We start from the raw sequence: 15,143 nt of genomic DNA on the forward strand, positions 1-15,143 counted from the left end.
ACTTCACTCTCTGTTGTTGAGAGTGTACTTCCAGCTACTACCGCAAGCAGAGGTGGAAAAGGTACCCAAAAAGCTACTTGAGTAAAAGTGCAGCTGCTTTCACTTCTGGATCTTTGAGTACAATAAAGATGTGACGTGTACTTTCCCTCAAGTGGTTTTCTAGAGGGACATTGGTGACTTGTACTTAAGTACATCCCACCAAAGCAGCTGTACTTTTACTCAAGTAACCTTTTGAGCACTTTTTCCACCTCTGACCTCAAGGCAGGAGATACCTTTCTGTGTTCCAATTATTCTTTGAATTTGTTCTGTAATGGGGAACCTGGTTACAACATGGCAACCACTAGCTTGGTAAATACATGACTGGATCTTGCCCTGGAGAGAGGACAAAATCACAGTCCAACTAAGCAATCAGTATGGACAACAAAAGACCAAAACATGGTTCAAGAATACAGTGTAGACATGTTTCGGTGCCTCGGATGCAGCAAGTAAATTATGTTGTACCTATGACTTGTTACTATCAGTATGGCAGTGCTGGGTCTCTGTTCTCACCTGTCTTATCTCTGTCTTTGTCTCTCTTTCTTTCCTTCTCTCCATTTTCAGCTCTCTGCCCATTATCCCAGCAAATAAGCTAGCTATGATGGCTTTTCCATCCCTAAATAAACCCAAGGCATTCCACAGACAGCCTAGGAGTCAGTGAGACATTTGATACCAACCCTGCCACCTGTCTCCTTAAAGTTATTTTAGGAAAAGCAAAACAGTGTCCAGAATTAGCACTGGCTTCCTGTTATTAGGGAGGTGTTGGAACTGAGAGCCACAGGCCTGCCAAAGTGCAATTGCAAGAGCAATAAAGGGACATGAGATGGTTTCGGTGGTGGGAAACTTTAAAACAACAGAGCCTGAATGGTCTTGATTCTTCCTCTACATTGTTTCAAATGCACACCGCTATAACTGCAATGATTTCCAACAAAGAATTAGGTTCGGTATCTTTAACATAAGCAAACAGTATTTTAAATGAGCACCATTCCCTGATGTGTCTGCATTGCTATAATAGCAACAAGCATGCCTGGAAAAAGGGACAGGGTTCCATCAGAAAGAGGTTCCCTTTTGCTCTGAGTGGTCAGGGCAGCTGCAAATCACTTTGCATTCCAACAGATCATCCATTCATTCAATTTAATGTTGGCCAAATGCTCCATCAGTAAATCCGTATTAATCACTTAGTGCATTCCTGTAAGGAGTAGTAGGTTTTAAACCCCTTTTACATGTAAATGAACAAAAGAAGAGCCACACTCAAAGATGATACCTATTTATTCATGCTTATAGAAGGATGTGTCCAATAAACTAGGGAGTAAAATAATACATCTAAGTATACAGGCATCAAAACATAACAGTTCAAAATGACCACAAATAACCCTTTCAATGCACGGGAAAAATGAAAGAGTTTGGGGAACAGCCATGAAAAGGATTAAAGGATCAGAAAATCTGATATATGGTTGGCTCAAGAAGTTCCATCTGCTTTGCTTGACTATGACAAGGCTAAGGGGTGATTTGATCAGAGGCAAAGAAATTTGATAAGACATCTCTTCAGTCTAGCAGGAAAAGGTATGGCAATATCCAAATTGCTGGGAGTCCAATTTAGATAAATCCGTACTAGAAAGGAGTAGTAGATTCTGTCACTAAAAAAAATTAATTAAATCGTGACTTGCTGTTTTTCTAGATTTGATCTTATTCAAATAGGAATTATTTCAGGGAAGTCGTATGGGCTGTTTTCTATGTGTTGTCAGACTATGGGTCTTTCTGGCCTTAGAATCTCTGACCAGCAAAACTGTCTTTCCAGGGCAAGTGCTAAAATCCTCACCACTGTGGCCAGGTCTACACCAGGCAATAAAGTCGACTGTAGGTACACAATTCTAGCTATGGCAATGGCGAAGCTAGAATCGACTTATATGCAATCGACTTACCTGGCCATCCTCAAAGTGGGAGGTCGATGGGAAAAACTCTCACGTTGACCTCCCTTACTCCTGATGATATTGAGGAGTACAGAGGTTGACTGCTGACCACAGATAGTTTGATTTTGCATGTCTCTGACTAGGTGCACAAAATCAAACCCTGGAAGATCAGCCGTGAGTGGGTCAATCTTCTGCATAGTATAGACATATTCTTATTCACATCCAGGTGAATTGCAGATTAAACCTTTATGGGTGAAATTTATTCCATCATGGGTCTGTGCTGGTGGAGGAAGGCAAAATTCAACCCCCTCCAGCCCAGAACCAGGACACCAGGTTGCCATGTGGCTCCTTTACCCCTCTGTATACCACCTCTTCTAATTACCCACCAAAGCCAGCACTAGGTTTTTTCAGTCAAAAAAGCAAACAGAATGTTGGGAATCATTCAGAGAGGGACAGAGAACAGGACAAAGAATATCTTATTGCCTCCATGTAAATCCTTGGTGTGCATCTGGGAATGGCCTGGCCGGTGGCTCCTATTCTGAACCAGCTGCTAGCATTGTCTGGGATGGGGGTTGAATGAGAGCTGTTCTTCCTCTGCAAGGAGTGGCAGGGGCTGTCTGGGTCAGATCCACCCCCAGAAACATCTCCGCACTCCTCAACCCCATTGCTTCTCAGCAGCGGGGTGAGGGGGCCACTGTATGGGGAACTGTTCCTTCAGTCCCAAAGCCACAGTACATCCACACCCGTGGCTGAGCCTCACCCCTGCAATGGAATCCCACATCTAGAGAGTCCCATTGCCCCTGCATCTAGAACCCCTCAACAGGCCCGCACATAAACAGGCCCCCTCATTCTCTGAGCTCCGGTGAGCTAGCTGTAACCAGATTGCCCCACACAGAGAACTCTGACCGCACACCTTGATCTCCCCCACAAATAATCCTCTCTACACTCTGGGTCCTGTGGACCAGCTGAGCATGGCAGCAGATGGGCAGGGCCCAGAGTATTTCCAGGGAATGCCCATCCCTTGCACTATGTAAGGATCAGGTGCAGCCTCAGTGTCAAGTCCATGTCCCAGGGTGGGGGCTGCACAGTGATTTTCTACTTCCACACAGCCAGTGGCCTTTGCTTCCCATTGCAAGGCCTCTACGCTGATGTAAGGGCAAATAAAATTGGCAGAACTTCAAAATATAGTGTGCAGAATTTTTAACTTTTTGGTGCAGAATTCCCATGGGAGTAATGGCCCTATCCTCCATGGACCTATCTAATTCTTTTTGGGACCCACTTTTTCCTTTGGGCTTGACAAAACCCCCTGACATGGAGTTTCACAGGTAGATTGTGCATTGTATGCAGTACATGTGTTAGCTTTCAGTCTGCAGCCCATTATTTTCATTGGGTGACCACTAGTTCCTGTGTTACATGAACGGGGAAAAAACACTTTCACTTTCTCACCATGCAGGATTTTACAGATTTCTCTCCTACTCTTCCTGAGTTGCCTCTTTTCTAAGTCAAACAGTCCCAGTCTTTCTAATCGCTCCTCATGTAGAAGCACTTCCATAGTTCTGATCAGTTTTGTTGTTCTTCTCTATACCTTTTCCAGTTCCAATGTACAATATCTGTCTTGAGATGGGGTGACCAGAACTGCATGCAGCATTCCAGGGGTGGGCATACCATTGATTTCTATAGTGGCACTATATTTTTATGTTTTATTATCTAGCCTCTCAATTATTATCTCACTGTGCCAATACATAAGCGTCTAACACTGTCAATACTTCTACCAAGAACTGATAGAAAAAATGTGACTCATTTGTAAGCATTGCCAGTTTTCTAATAGCTTTGGTGAAAGATACCTAGGATTTAAAGGAGGGTGATCACCATGCACAATGAGACAGTGCTGCCCATTGAAAGCCAGAGGCTTAGAGTGCTTAGCTGGATATATTCCTCCAGCTGATGAGATGCTAGAGGACCATCAAGAGTGCCAGAGTCCCTGGGATGACTTCTGAAGAGGATCCTAAAGGCTTTTGTTTGAAAGCAGAAGGAGGGAGAATGTATTTAGTCAGCCTCTGAAGAGGATGCTTAAATTTCTCCAGCTCTGCCAGGGAAACAGAATGGCAAAGCATCTGTAAGGACAAGTAGCACAAGCTTGTACTCTAGCTGGGGCTGGCTTGGAAAGGATGGATCTCTTGATAAATTGTTGCATTCTGAAGCATCTGGCAGTGGTCACAGTCAGGAGACAGGTGCAATGGGGTAGCGCCCACCTCTCGCGAGTGCCCCCTCCCTGGCTGAGAGCATATGCATTCACTCGTTCTCTGTTTGTGGTGACTCTTCAGTGGCTCAGCCCTCCAGTTGAGTCACACAGGCTATGTCTACACGTGCAGCCAACATCGAAATAGCTTATTTCGATGAATAACGTCTACACGTCCTCCAGGGCCGGCAACGTCGATGTTCAACTTCGACGTTGCTCAGCCCAACATCGAAATAGGCACAGCGAGGGAACGTCTACACTTCAAAGTAGCACACATCGAAATAGGGATGCCAGGCACAGCTGCAGACAGGGTCACAGGGCGGACTCAACAGCAAGCCGCTCCCTTAAAGGGCCCCTCCCAGACACAGTTGCACTAAACAACACAAGATACACAGAGCTGACAACTGGTTGCAGACCCTGTGCCTGCAGCATAGATCCCCAGCTGCCGCAGAAGCAGCCAGAAGCCCTGGGCTAAGGGCTGCTGCCCACAGTGACCATAGAGCCCCGCAGGGGCTGGAGAGAGAGCATCTTTCAACCCCCCAGCTGATGGCCGCCATGGAGGACCCAGCAATTTCGACGTTGCGGGACGCGGATCGTCTACACTGTCCCTACTTCGACGTTGAACGTCGAAGTAGGGCGCTATTCCTATCTCCTCATGAGGTTAGCGGCTTCGACGTCTCGCCGCCTAACGTCGAAGTTAACTTCAAAATAGCGCCCGACGCGTGTAGACGTGACGGGCGCTATTTCGAAGTTGGTGCCGCTACTTCGAAGTAGCGTGCACGTGTAGACGCAGCCACAGTCTGTTAAAACAAAACGACTCCCTACTGGGATACAAATACAACAGGGGCTTCTCTCAGCACCCTCTACTGTCTTTCAGTTTGTTCCTGATCCAGAACAGAGCAGTGCCCTAGGGCTCCAGAACTTCAGCTGGCTCATTGTAGTACAGTCCCCCACTCTGGGGTGTCTTCCTGTCAGGTCTCTTCCCCTCCAGTGGCTAATGGGTGGGAGTGGTTCAGGTTCCAGCCCAGGGACTTTGCAGATAGCAGCTGTCTGCAATGTCCCTTTAAATAACTGCATGGCTGCTTTACTCCCATGGGCACCTTCCCCATGGCTCCTGAACATTCTTCACCCTTGCTTCATGGCCTTGTTCTGATGGAGTCCCAGCAGCCAGCCTGGAGCACCACTGGTCTCCCCCAGCTCTGGCAGGGAACTGCTCATGCTTTGGCTCTGCGGCTATTCTTATACTGATCTGCTGGCCCCTGACTGGCTGCTTCCCACACAGCCACTATAGGCAGATTGAGGGACCTCTCTACTGCTCTTTTCTGGGGCAGGGCATGGCAAGACAATAAGGCCTTCAGCAGGGGTCCTCAGGGCCTAGTTCACCCTGTCACATCTGGAAGTATGGCTGTTCTTGCGACCATTGTCATATCAACAACACGGAATCAGAAAGGATCTTTTTGTTCACTAACACTCAGAGCAGTCTCAAGGGGACAGCAGCTTGCATTTGATTGCAGTTCAGTCTGGAGAAGTGTGGTTTACTCCACAATAGATTCTTTTTCCACCCCAGGGGGAGGGTGTCCCCTGTATCCTTATTGGAATCCTGAGTATCTGCCCTGCAAGCTATGGAGCGAAATCTCTAAGTGAAATAAAACTCACATTGGAACCAGTCAACATGGCTCCTTAATCATCCAAAGGCTTGAATCATTCACATCCTTGCCCCTCCTTCATAAATGGAGAACAAGGTCAGCAAAAGCTTCCTAACAGTAGGGGAAGGCTACCAGTGCCTGATCCATGACCCCACCCCAAAACCACCCCTTCTCCCTGGAGGCCCTGTCCCTGCACAGTGACTTCCCCCAAGACCACACCCCTTCCCTTTGTCATTTTTCCTTAGGGCTGATAGAAAATGGAAGGGCACAGCTCTCCCTTTTTTAAAAGTGGGGGGTCATCCCCTCAGTTCTCGTGCTCCTCTTGGAGAAAAGTAGTCTAGCAGTGCTCCCAGGCTGAGATACAAAGGAGTCACTGAAATACATTCTACTATTAATTTAATAGTAGTGGAGTTGATGCATTTTTAATGGCCCAGCTGAGAGAATAATTTAATTTCAGGTCTTGGATTAGGACCTCAGTTATGTAGGAATTCTGAACACAGTTACTGAGCTGACTCCACAGCAGGTATATGAATATGTCTTACACAACACCTTTCATCTGATGGAGTTAACACTTCTATGTTACATAATGTTCACATTTTTTAGAAGAAGTTGTCATGGATTAATTATGAGGGCACTCTTTTTCAGTGAGCCAGAAAAAGAGCCCAGAAGTCCTAACTCTGTCCTCTGTTTTTATTTCCCAAATCTTGTCTATGTAGGGCAAACAAATTGACATAGCTACTCCAGAATAAGTATTCCAGTAACTACCCCTGTGTGGACACACTTATTCTGAAACAATAATTCTGCTGCCAAAGTGAAGTAATTATTGCATAACAAAATGACACTTGCTCTGAAGTAATGCCCACAAAGTGAGCTGTTCTGGGAGAGCTACAGCAGGATAATTATGGAATAGCTTTGCTGGTCAATTTCTCCATGTAGACAAGCCTCAGGGTACTTCCCCATTTGCTTCCTTTGAAACAGTACTCGGTCATTTTGCCCCCAGAAGATACTACATTGTACACTTGTACATATCCTATGCTAAATCTTGAAGTCTAGTGGGAACAGAGAAACGGAAGTGTGTGCATGATGCTGAGCCTAGCTGCATAAGATGACCTTGCTGTAACTTAATGATACACAAAGTGGTTGCCATGTGGGGAATAGAGGCAGACTAGAGGTGTGTTCAGTTGCTCTCAAGCCTCTAGCTGACCTGGGATCAGCAGTTCTGACAGGTGTTATGGTCCTCAAGGCAAGGTGGGAGAGGAGCCCAGCTCCGGAAGGGGCAGGGCCAAGAACAAAAGGGGTGGGGTAAAGGGTAGTCGGTCCTCAGCACCTTCCATACTGCAGCGCTGGGCTCCCCGCCACTTCTTGACAACCGTAGGCAGCTGGAGCAGTGCTGCCACAGCATTTCAGAGAGACCTGAAGCTATGGCTGCTGCTGTTGCTGCTTTGGCAGTGGTGTCAGCCACAGGCTCCTTTGAAACACTGGGCTCAGGGGTAATGGCCTCTTTTGCTTCCCCCCACCCTCGTCGGCAGGCCTGCCTGCGATATTTATATTCTGACTCTTCTCTACAAAGAGATTATTGAAAAATCCCTTGTGCATTGTTGCTTCTCAACTTTGACAGAGCATCACAGGTGCAAGGTACTCTTTGCTATCACTGCCACGTCCTGAGTGTGTCCTGGAAAGATTCATGGATTGTACGGCTGGAGGGGACTGCTGAGGTCTTGTAGTCTGACTTTCTGTACAAACACAGGCCTTAGGCCTTCCCTGAATTCCTGTTTCAAACTGGACTATAGAGTCTAGAATAACGTCATTTTTTAAAAAAAAGTCCACCACAAACCTTAGTAAATTACTCCAATGGTTAATTACTCCCCTGTTAAACATTTGCACCTCATTGCTTGCTTGAATTTACCTCACTTCTGCTTCCAGCCATTGGATCTGGCTGACTTTTCTCTGCAAAATCAAAGAGCTATCAAATTTCTGTTCCCCATATAGGAGCTTCTAGACTATGATCAAATCACCCCTTAGCTTTCTCTTTGTTCAGCTATCCAGATGGAACTGCTTGAGTCTCTCTAGTTTTCCAACCCTTTAATCACTCTCACGGCTGTTCTCCGAACCCTCTCCAATTAATATCCTTCTCGAGTAGTGAACAGCAGAACTGACTCCACTAGTGGCCACACCAATGCCAAACACAAACATGATTGACCTTCTCTGCTCCCCTGTTTATACTACCAAAGATTGCATTAGTCCCTTTGGTCACAGCGTTGCACTGGGGGTTTGTGTTCCATTGATTATTCACCATAGCCCCTGGACTTTTTCAGAGTCACTGCTCCTCAGGAGAGAGTTCCCTGTAATTATAGCACACATTCGTTGCTTCTAGGTGTATGATCTGTATTAAAATAACCCACTGAGCAGCATGTCTCACTGTGATTCAGACAGAGCAGTAGAATCATTGTGCACTGAAAGGCATAAAACCTTCATTCATTTCAGACATGTATTCTGGGAATTATTTAACATACTAGTCAAGTAAGTCAATTGTAGATATGCAATTCCAGCTATGGCAACTGCCTAGCTTAGAACAGACTTATTTGCAATCGACTTACCTGACCATCTACACACAGTTTCTCCCATCAACCTCACTTACTCCTCCCACTAGTGAAGCATACAGGGGTCAACTGTCGACCCCAGACAGTTCGATTTCACACATCTCTACCAGACATGGAAAATCAAACTCCAGAAAGCCAACCCTGAACGAGTTGATCTTCCCCATAGTAGAGACAAGCCCTAAGTCTCTGGGCATTTGAGACTTCCCTTATCCTCTAATGCAGAGGTTTGCAAATGTATTTGATTTCTAGCCTCCTTTGTTTCTGTAGTAATTCTCTCTCCTTGCACATCCAGCCAGTAGTGGCCACTCTCCCTCACCCAGCTCTGAATGTGTGCAGTAAATTCCTCCCCAAAGCATCTCTTATGCATGCCTTGACTGCATTCCACATCCCCTTGGGGGTGGCGGGGTGGGGAACATGCTGCAGCCTGAGAACCGCTGCTCTATGGCCTGCATTGTGATTTTAAAAGGAGAGTGCGGTGTTCAGCAAGTAGTATCCATGGTTGCTACTTCCTTGCCTGCCTTCCTAAGGGTACCAATGGATGCTTGCTGGCATAATGGAAGTCTGGATTTCGTCCCAGTTGCAAACTGCTGAAGCTCTTCCTTTGATCAAAAGTAAAAGATTTCATGGAAAAACGAGGCTGCTCAGAATCCAGGGTCCCTCCTTCTGGGTATTCATTAATGCAAGAAATAATCTGTTCGGTGAGGTGGTGATTAAAGCCCCCAGGCTGTTAACAAGTATTGGATCCTCACTCTGCCTCCAAGCTGAGTCTAAAGAGTTAGGCTAATGACCTGCCAAATTCTGAAAACCCATTGGCTTAATTAGACTACAGTGCAGGTTCATGAATAAAGTAACCTGCTGGCTCTGCACTGTGTTGCCCATAACTTAGTTGCTGAAAATGTATGACCAGCTGGAGATGAATGTGGCGATGTTTAACCGGAAGCTGATCTTTGCTTTTGGTTCCTTCCTTCCCTCCCACCCCCTGAAATGAGTTTGCGATCAGAGCCTGAGATCTTCTACTCGGCACAGAGGGGGTAAGCAGGGGTGAAGTCAGAACTAGCTTTCCTGCACAGGTCATCAAATTATAGAATCATAGACTACTGGAGCCTCAGGAGATCATCAAGTGCAGCCCCCTGCCTGAAGCAAGATCAGCCCTAACTAACTAGGCGATGACCTGTCCCTGCCAATTGTGGTGGTGATGGTGGGTGGGGTGAGGCCAGCCAGCTTTCAGCAGTAGTACCGAGCAGCCCCAGTTCATGTGAACATCCTCAGTCCAAGCCAGGTATCAAATCTGGGAGGACCATGCAGGCCTCCCCACACATCACCTCTGCTGCTCTGCATTACCTCCTGCCAGAGATATTATATATCTAGGGTGGGTTTTTGAAAGGAACCTGGAGGATTTGGAAACCTCCCTGCCGTAGGCTCCCTTGATGTATCAGGGCCATAATCCTGTGAAGTGAAGGCTGCAAACACTGCACAATTCAGCCTAGTCTTCACGGAGCTCTTACCATTGTCCCTATTATTTTTTAACACTGGATGCCATCACAGGATAGGGGACTCAGGCCCACTGATGCGGGGGTCTGCAAAGAGGCCAATTGCCCCGGTGCTTGGAGCACTGAGCCCTTTAAATCACCACCAGAACACTGCCACAGTGCTCCATGTGGCTCGGAGGGCTGCCTGGGGAAACAGGGGTATAGCATGTTCCAGGTAAGGCCAGGAGCAGAGGGTGCCACAGTCCAAAAGTCACTGAGGGCTGGCTGCCTCTTCTGGGAGCATGGAGCTGGAGTCCCTCCCTCTACCTCACCCAGGGGCCCAGCGAGACTGTTGGCTCCCCTGATGGGACTCTATCCTTCTTGCCTATTTTGTGTTGACATTTAACCATGGCAGAACTTAAAACACACTGAAGGTGACCCAGAATGTTCCATCCAGCAGGTTATGGATAACGTGCCCAACTATACCTGAGATCACAAAAATGGTCCATGGGACCACACATGACCATGTCATGTCTCTGGATTTAGTCCAGGACTGGCTAATGGCAAGGATATCTTTACTGAGCCTACAGATTGCAGTGTGGCTACTTGATGCATGGGTAGAAGATCAAAGATGCCCCATTATGCATGTAGGGTGAGATCATCCAAACCATCAAACACCCCAGCGCAGTGCCCAAAATATGGATCCAAAGGTGGATTGGGTGATATCTCCAAAGTCACAGAGGAAGCCATGAAATGACTTCTCGACCTATCACCGTCAGTGTAGAATGCTGCTCAGGAGATGCTGTATGCACACACGTGAGAGGTACCTCTTACCTGTCACCCCTTATTTGCTATTGAGATGTTGACTTCCACCTCTCCTCAGCCCACTGTGCCAGTCTCCATCAGGGATTTGTTACATCTTCATGCTTTCTCATCTGCTGCCCCTCACACCTGGCAGGAGTCCTCAATAGATCTCCTTGTTATCCCCCTGCCAACTCCTCCTTAAAATTCTCCTTTGTGGTGATGCTTACAAAAGTTTAGGCAGCTGGGGCGGTGAGACCACCACCTTTCAGGCTGACTAGCACTGGTTTCTTGTTCTTCCCTGTCTGTCTGTTCTGTTGTTGTCTCCTGTTCACCTTTTTTTGTCTTAGATCAGGAGCTGTCTGCAGGCAAGGAGCCATCATTTTGTTCTGTGTTTGTATGGTGTCTAGCACAGTGGTGACTTGGTCCATGTCTTCAGCTTCTAGGTGCTACAGTAACATGAATAATAATATCACAGTTTGTTACAAATCACGTTATGTATGATATGTATAAGTTCTGCTGTAGCAGGTAGACCCAAAGTTCGTGTAACTGTGAATAGTTGTGCCTGGGATTTCAGTGCATTTTCAACGAGCAGTGGCTAATTTTATCATGAAAGGTTTAACTAACATTCTCCTCCTTAATAATTTCTTTGTTACTCAGCATCCTCATAAGAATTGCCCAAAGCCTCTAAGCTGGTGTGTTGTCACTTTGCAAGTAACAAAATGCTATTAGAGGATGAAGTGCATGGGGCATATTGAGCCTTCCAGTTGACAGACTGGCAAGAGACCGAATTTCCCGGTGTCCTGAATTCAGAGCTAGAGATATTATCTCTCTTTACAGAACCATGACAAGATCAATTCACCTGTTTGTAGTCCTTCTTTGTGGCTTATACAGCAGAAGGAATGTAGCCAAGGGAATAATGAGAGCTACGCTTAATTTATTTTTCTGCATGAATTGCACTCTGAGGCCACATGCAATTCTAGCTGTCCAAGACAATCCTTCAGAAGCTTTATGGCATCCCCAAACTTTTCACTGTCAGGAATTGAGAGGTCACAATGTGTAAGGAGCTGCATGTGTAATACAATCTATGGGGCAATGGCACCAATAAATTAGCTCGCCTAGAGATTAACCTACCTCATATTGGCATTTCTCAAAGGATGCACTCAACATCACATGAGATAGTATTGGCAGATGGCTTGGGCACTGCTCTAGAGTTCAGGAGACCTAGTCCCCATTCTGCCACTGACTCACTGTGTGACCTCAGGCAAGTCCCTTTTCTTTCTGCCATTTTGCCTATTTCAATACAGGTAGAACCTCTCTAGTCCAGCACTCTTGGGACCTGACAAGTGCCAGAAGAGAGAATTTCCTGGACCACAGGAGGTCAGTATTGTCTGACAGCGTTACAACACTTCCACTGCTGACTGGGGTCTGAGAAGACATTTCAGGGTTAATTACAGCTAAAGAACAGCACAAAACACTGAGAGACAGGACAGGTGGTTGTAAACAAACTTTATGGGACTGTGGGAAACTTGGCCACAAACATGATAAGTGGTCATCCAGCTAACTAAAATCCTGAGGGATTATGAATGTTGTTGGACAAGAAAATGCCAGACTAAAGAGGTTCATCTGAAACAAACTTTCTCAGTAGCAACAATTTTGCTATGTATTTTCATAGTGCTTAAAATGAAAGGTCTAAGTTAGGACTCTAGTACATAAATACAAACAATAAATAATATTAATTACTGTATCTGAACTGCCCAATGTTTTGAAGCTTCCCAGTCACTCTAATTGACTAGATTATCTCCACCATGAATTCCAGGCCATTACCTGTCTCTGATTTGGAGCCCTGCACCAGGATTTGACCCTCTTTTAAATGGCTCTTAGAGCAATATTTGCTTTGGCATCAGCACACCAAGAAGTATGATAATGAGATTCGCAGCCTGAACCTTTACTGATCATTCAGTGGGGATTTGGAACACTCAAATCTTTTGGAACTTGTGACATTTTGCTCACCCTATGATTAAGCTTCTACTGAAGGAAAGTGAAATGTACGGCCTCTCTGACATCAAAAGGCAAAACAAAGAAAGCTGGAGCACCCTCAGAGCAGTGGGGTCACCCAGAACCTTTTGAAATGCCAGAAATAATTAAAAGGAACCTCAGTGGGAGGCAAATATATTCATGATAGAAAATCTCCTACCAGAGTATTCATCTGCCAGGCTTACTCAGACTGTCTCTCTCTCTCTCATGTGTGCACACACACACACAAAGATACTCAGACTTTCTCTCTCTCTCTCTCAGACACACACACAGAGACACAAAAAGAGACAGTTAGAGGTTATACTGTTGTGATTTTGGGATGCTTACATTTATTCGTTCCCAAGTAGCTTTGGGGAAAATTATGGAGGCTTTCCAGTCCTCTTAGTGTGACACAGTGAACATAAGGGCTAGTATACTCATGGGATGCATGAACAGGGGAATCTCAGGTAGAATCCTAGAATCATAGAACACTAGAACTGGAAGGGACCTCAAGACATCAAGTCCAGTTCCCTGCACTCATGGCAGGACCAGGTACAATGTAGACCATCCATAATAGATGTTTGTCTAACCTGCTCTTACAAATCTTTAGTCATGGAGATTCCACAACCTCCCTGTGCAATTTATTCCAGTGTTTAACCACCTTGACAGTTATGAAGTTTTTCCCAATGTCCAACCTAAACTTTCCTTGCTGCAATGTAAGCCCATTGCTGCTTGTCCCATCTGCAGGGTTTAAGGAGAATGATTTTCTCCCTCCTCCTTGGAACAATGTTTTAGGTATTTGAAAGCTGTTATCGTGTCCCCTCTGTCTTCTCTTTTCCAGATTAAACAAACCCAGTTCTTTCAATCTTCCCTTTTAAGTCATGTTTTTAGACCTTCAATCATTTTTGATTGCTTTTCTCTGAACCTCCTCCAATTTGTCCACATCCTTCCTGAATCGTGGCACTCAGAACTGGACACAAGACTCCAGCTGAGGCCTGATCAGCACAGGGTAGAGCTGAAGAATTACTTCTCATGTCTTGGTTAAAACACTCCTGTTAATGCATCTCAGAATGTTTGTTTTTTCTGCAACAGTGTCACTGACAACTCATTTAGCTTGTGGGCCACTATGACCCCCATTATTTTTCTACAGTGCTGCTTCGTAGACAGTCGCTTCCCACTTTGTATGTGAGAAACTGATTGTTCCTTCCTAAATGGAGTACTTTGCATTTGTCCTCATTGGATTTCATCCTATCTTCCTCAGACCATTTCCCCCATTTGTCCAGATCATTTTGAATTACAACCCTATCCTCCAATATATTTAACACCCCTCCCAGCTTGGCATCATTCACAAACTTTACAAGCATACTCTCTATGCTATTATCCAATTGGTTGATGAATATATTGAACTTGGTCCTGGAACTGATTCCTCTGGAAATCCACTTATTATGTCCATTTAACTTGACTGTGAATCCCTGATAACTACTCTCTGGGAATGGTTATCCAATGAGTTATGCCTTCACCTTATACTGGTCCTATCTAGGTTATATTTCCCTGGTTTATTAATGAGTCAGTCATGCGAGACTGTATGAAATGCTTTACTCAAGTCTAGATATACCATATCTACTGCTTCCTCCTTATCTACAGGGCTTGTTAACCTATCAAAGAAAACCATCAGGTTAGCTTGACATGATTTGTTCTTTACCAATCCAATAAGAAAGAGAGTTTATTTTATTTGTATATTTGGCTCTGGTGTAGCTGCTGCTCCTGGAACACTGTGTACAGTTCTGATGTCCCCAGTTCAAGAAGGAGATTGAAAAATTGGAGAGGACTCTGGGAAGACCCACAAGAATAAAAAATGGAAAACATCCATTAACATGCTAGACTGAATTATTTGGCTTAACAGAAAGAGAGCAAAGGGGTGATTTGATTAGTTTATTAGTAGCCATATGTGGAACAAGTGTTTCCTAATGGAGTCTTCTGTCTGACCGAGAAAAGGTTTAACATGGTCCGGTGGATGGCAGTTGAAGCGAGACAAATTCACTTGGGAAATAAGGCAAGGATTTTTGATGGTGAGAGTAACTACTCTTCAGAACAATTTACCATGGGCTGTGGATGGATGATTCACATGATGATTCTTCATCAGTGACAACTTGTAAATCAAGATTCAGGTTCGCCAACTGGGGGAATGGAGGGGGGCAAAGGAGACAATTGCCCCAGGGTCTGTCAATTCATTAGGGACCAGGGCTTGGGGTCCCAGGTGAGGTGGCTAGGGCAGTATGCTCCATGCAGTGCTGAGGGCTGGCTGCTCTCAGCCACTCCCCTTTCACCCAAAGCCCCAACCCTTCCAGGAGCACTGAGCTGCCCCACCGCCTTGCCCTCCAGCACATCTGTCTACCCCCATTGTGATCAGATAATTCTTCTAAAAG

At 45.6% G+C, this 15,143-nt stretch overlaps 1 protein-coding gene across 1 annotated transcript in view; it reads right to left on the reverse strand.

Annotated features, from left to right (window-relative positions):
- The window catches only part of LOC142004190 (substance-P receptor-like), a 77,578-nt gene that overhangs the window by 25,446 nt on the left and 36,989 nt on the right, over positions 1–15,143 (reverse strand). The gene's annotated exons all lie outside the window — the stretch shown is intronic.

The sequence above is a fragment of the Carettochelys insculpta genome, chromosome 31 (genome assembly GCF_033958435.1).
Source record: "Carettochelys insculpta isolate YL-2023 chromosome 31, ASM3395843v1, whole genome shotgun sequence".
Lineage (NCBI taxonomy): Eukaryota > Metazoa > Chordata > Testudines > Carettochelyidae > Carettochelys > Carettochelys insculpta.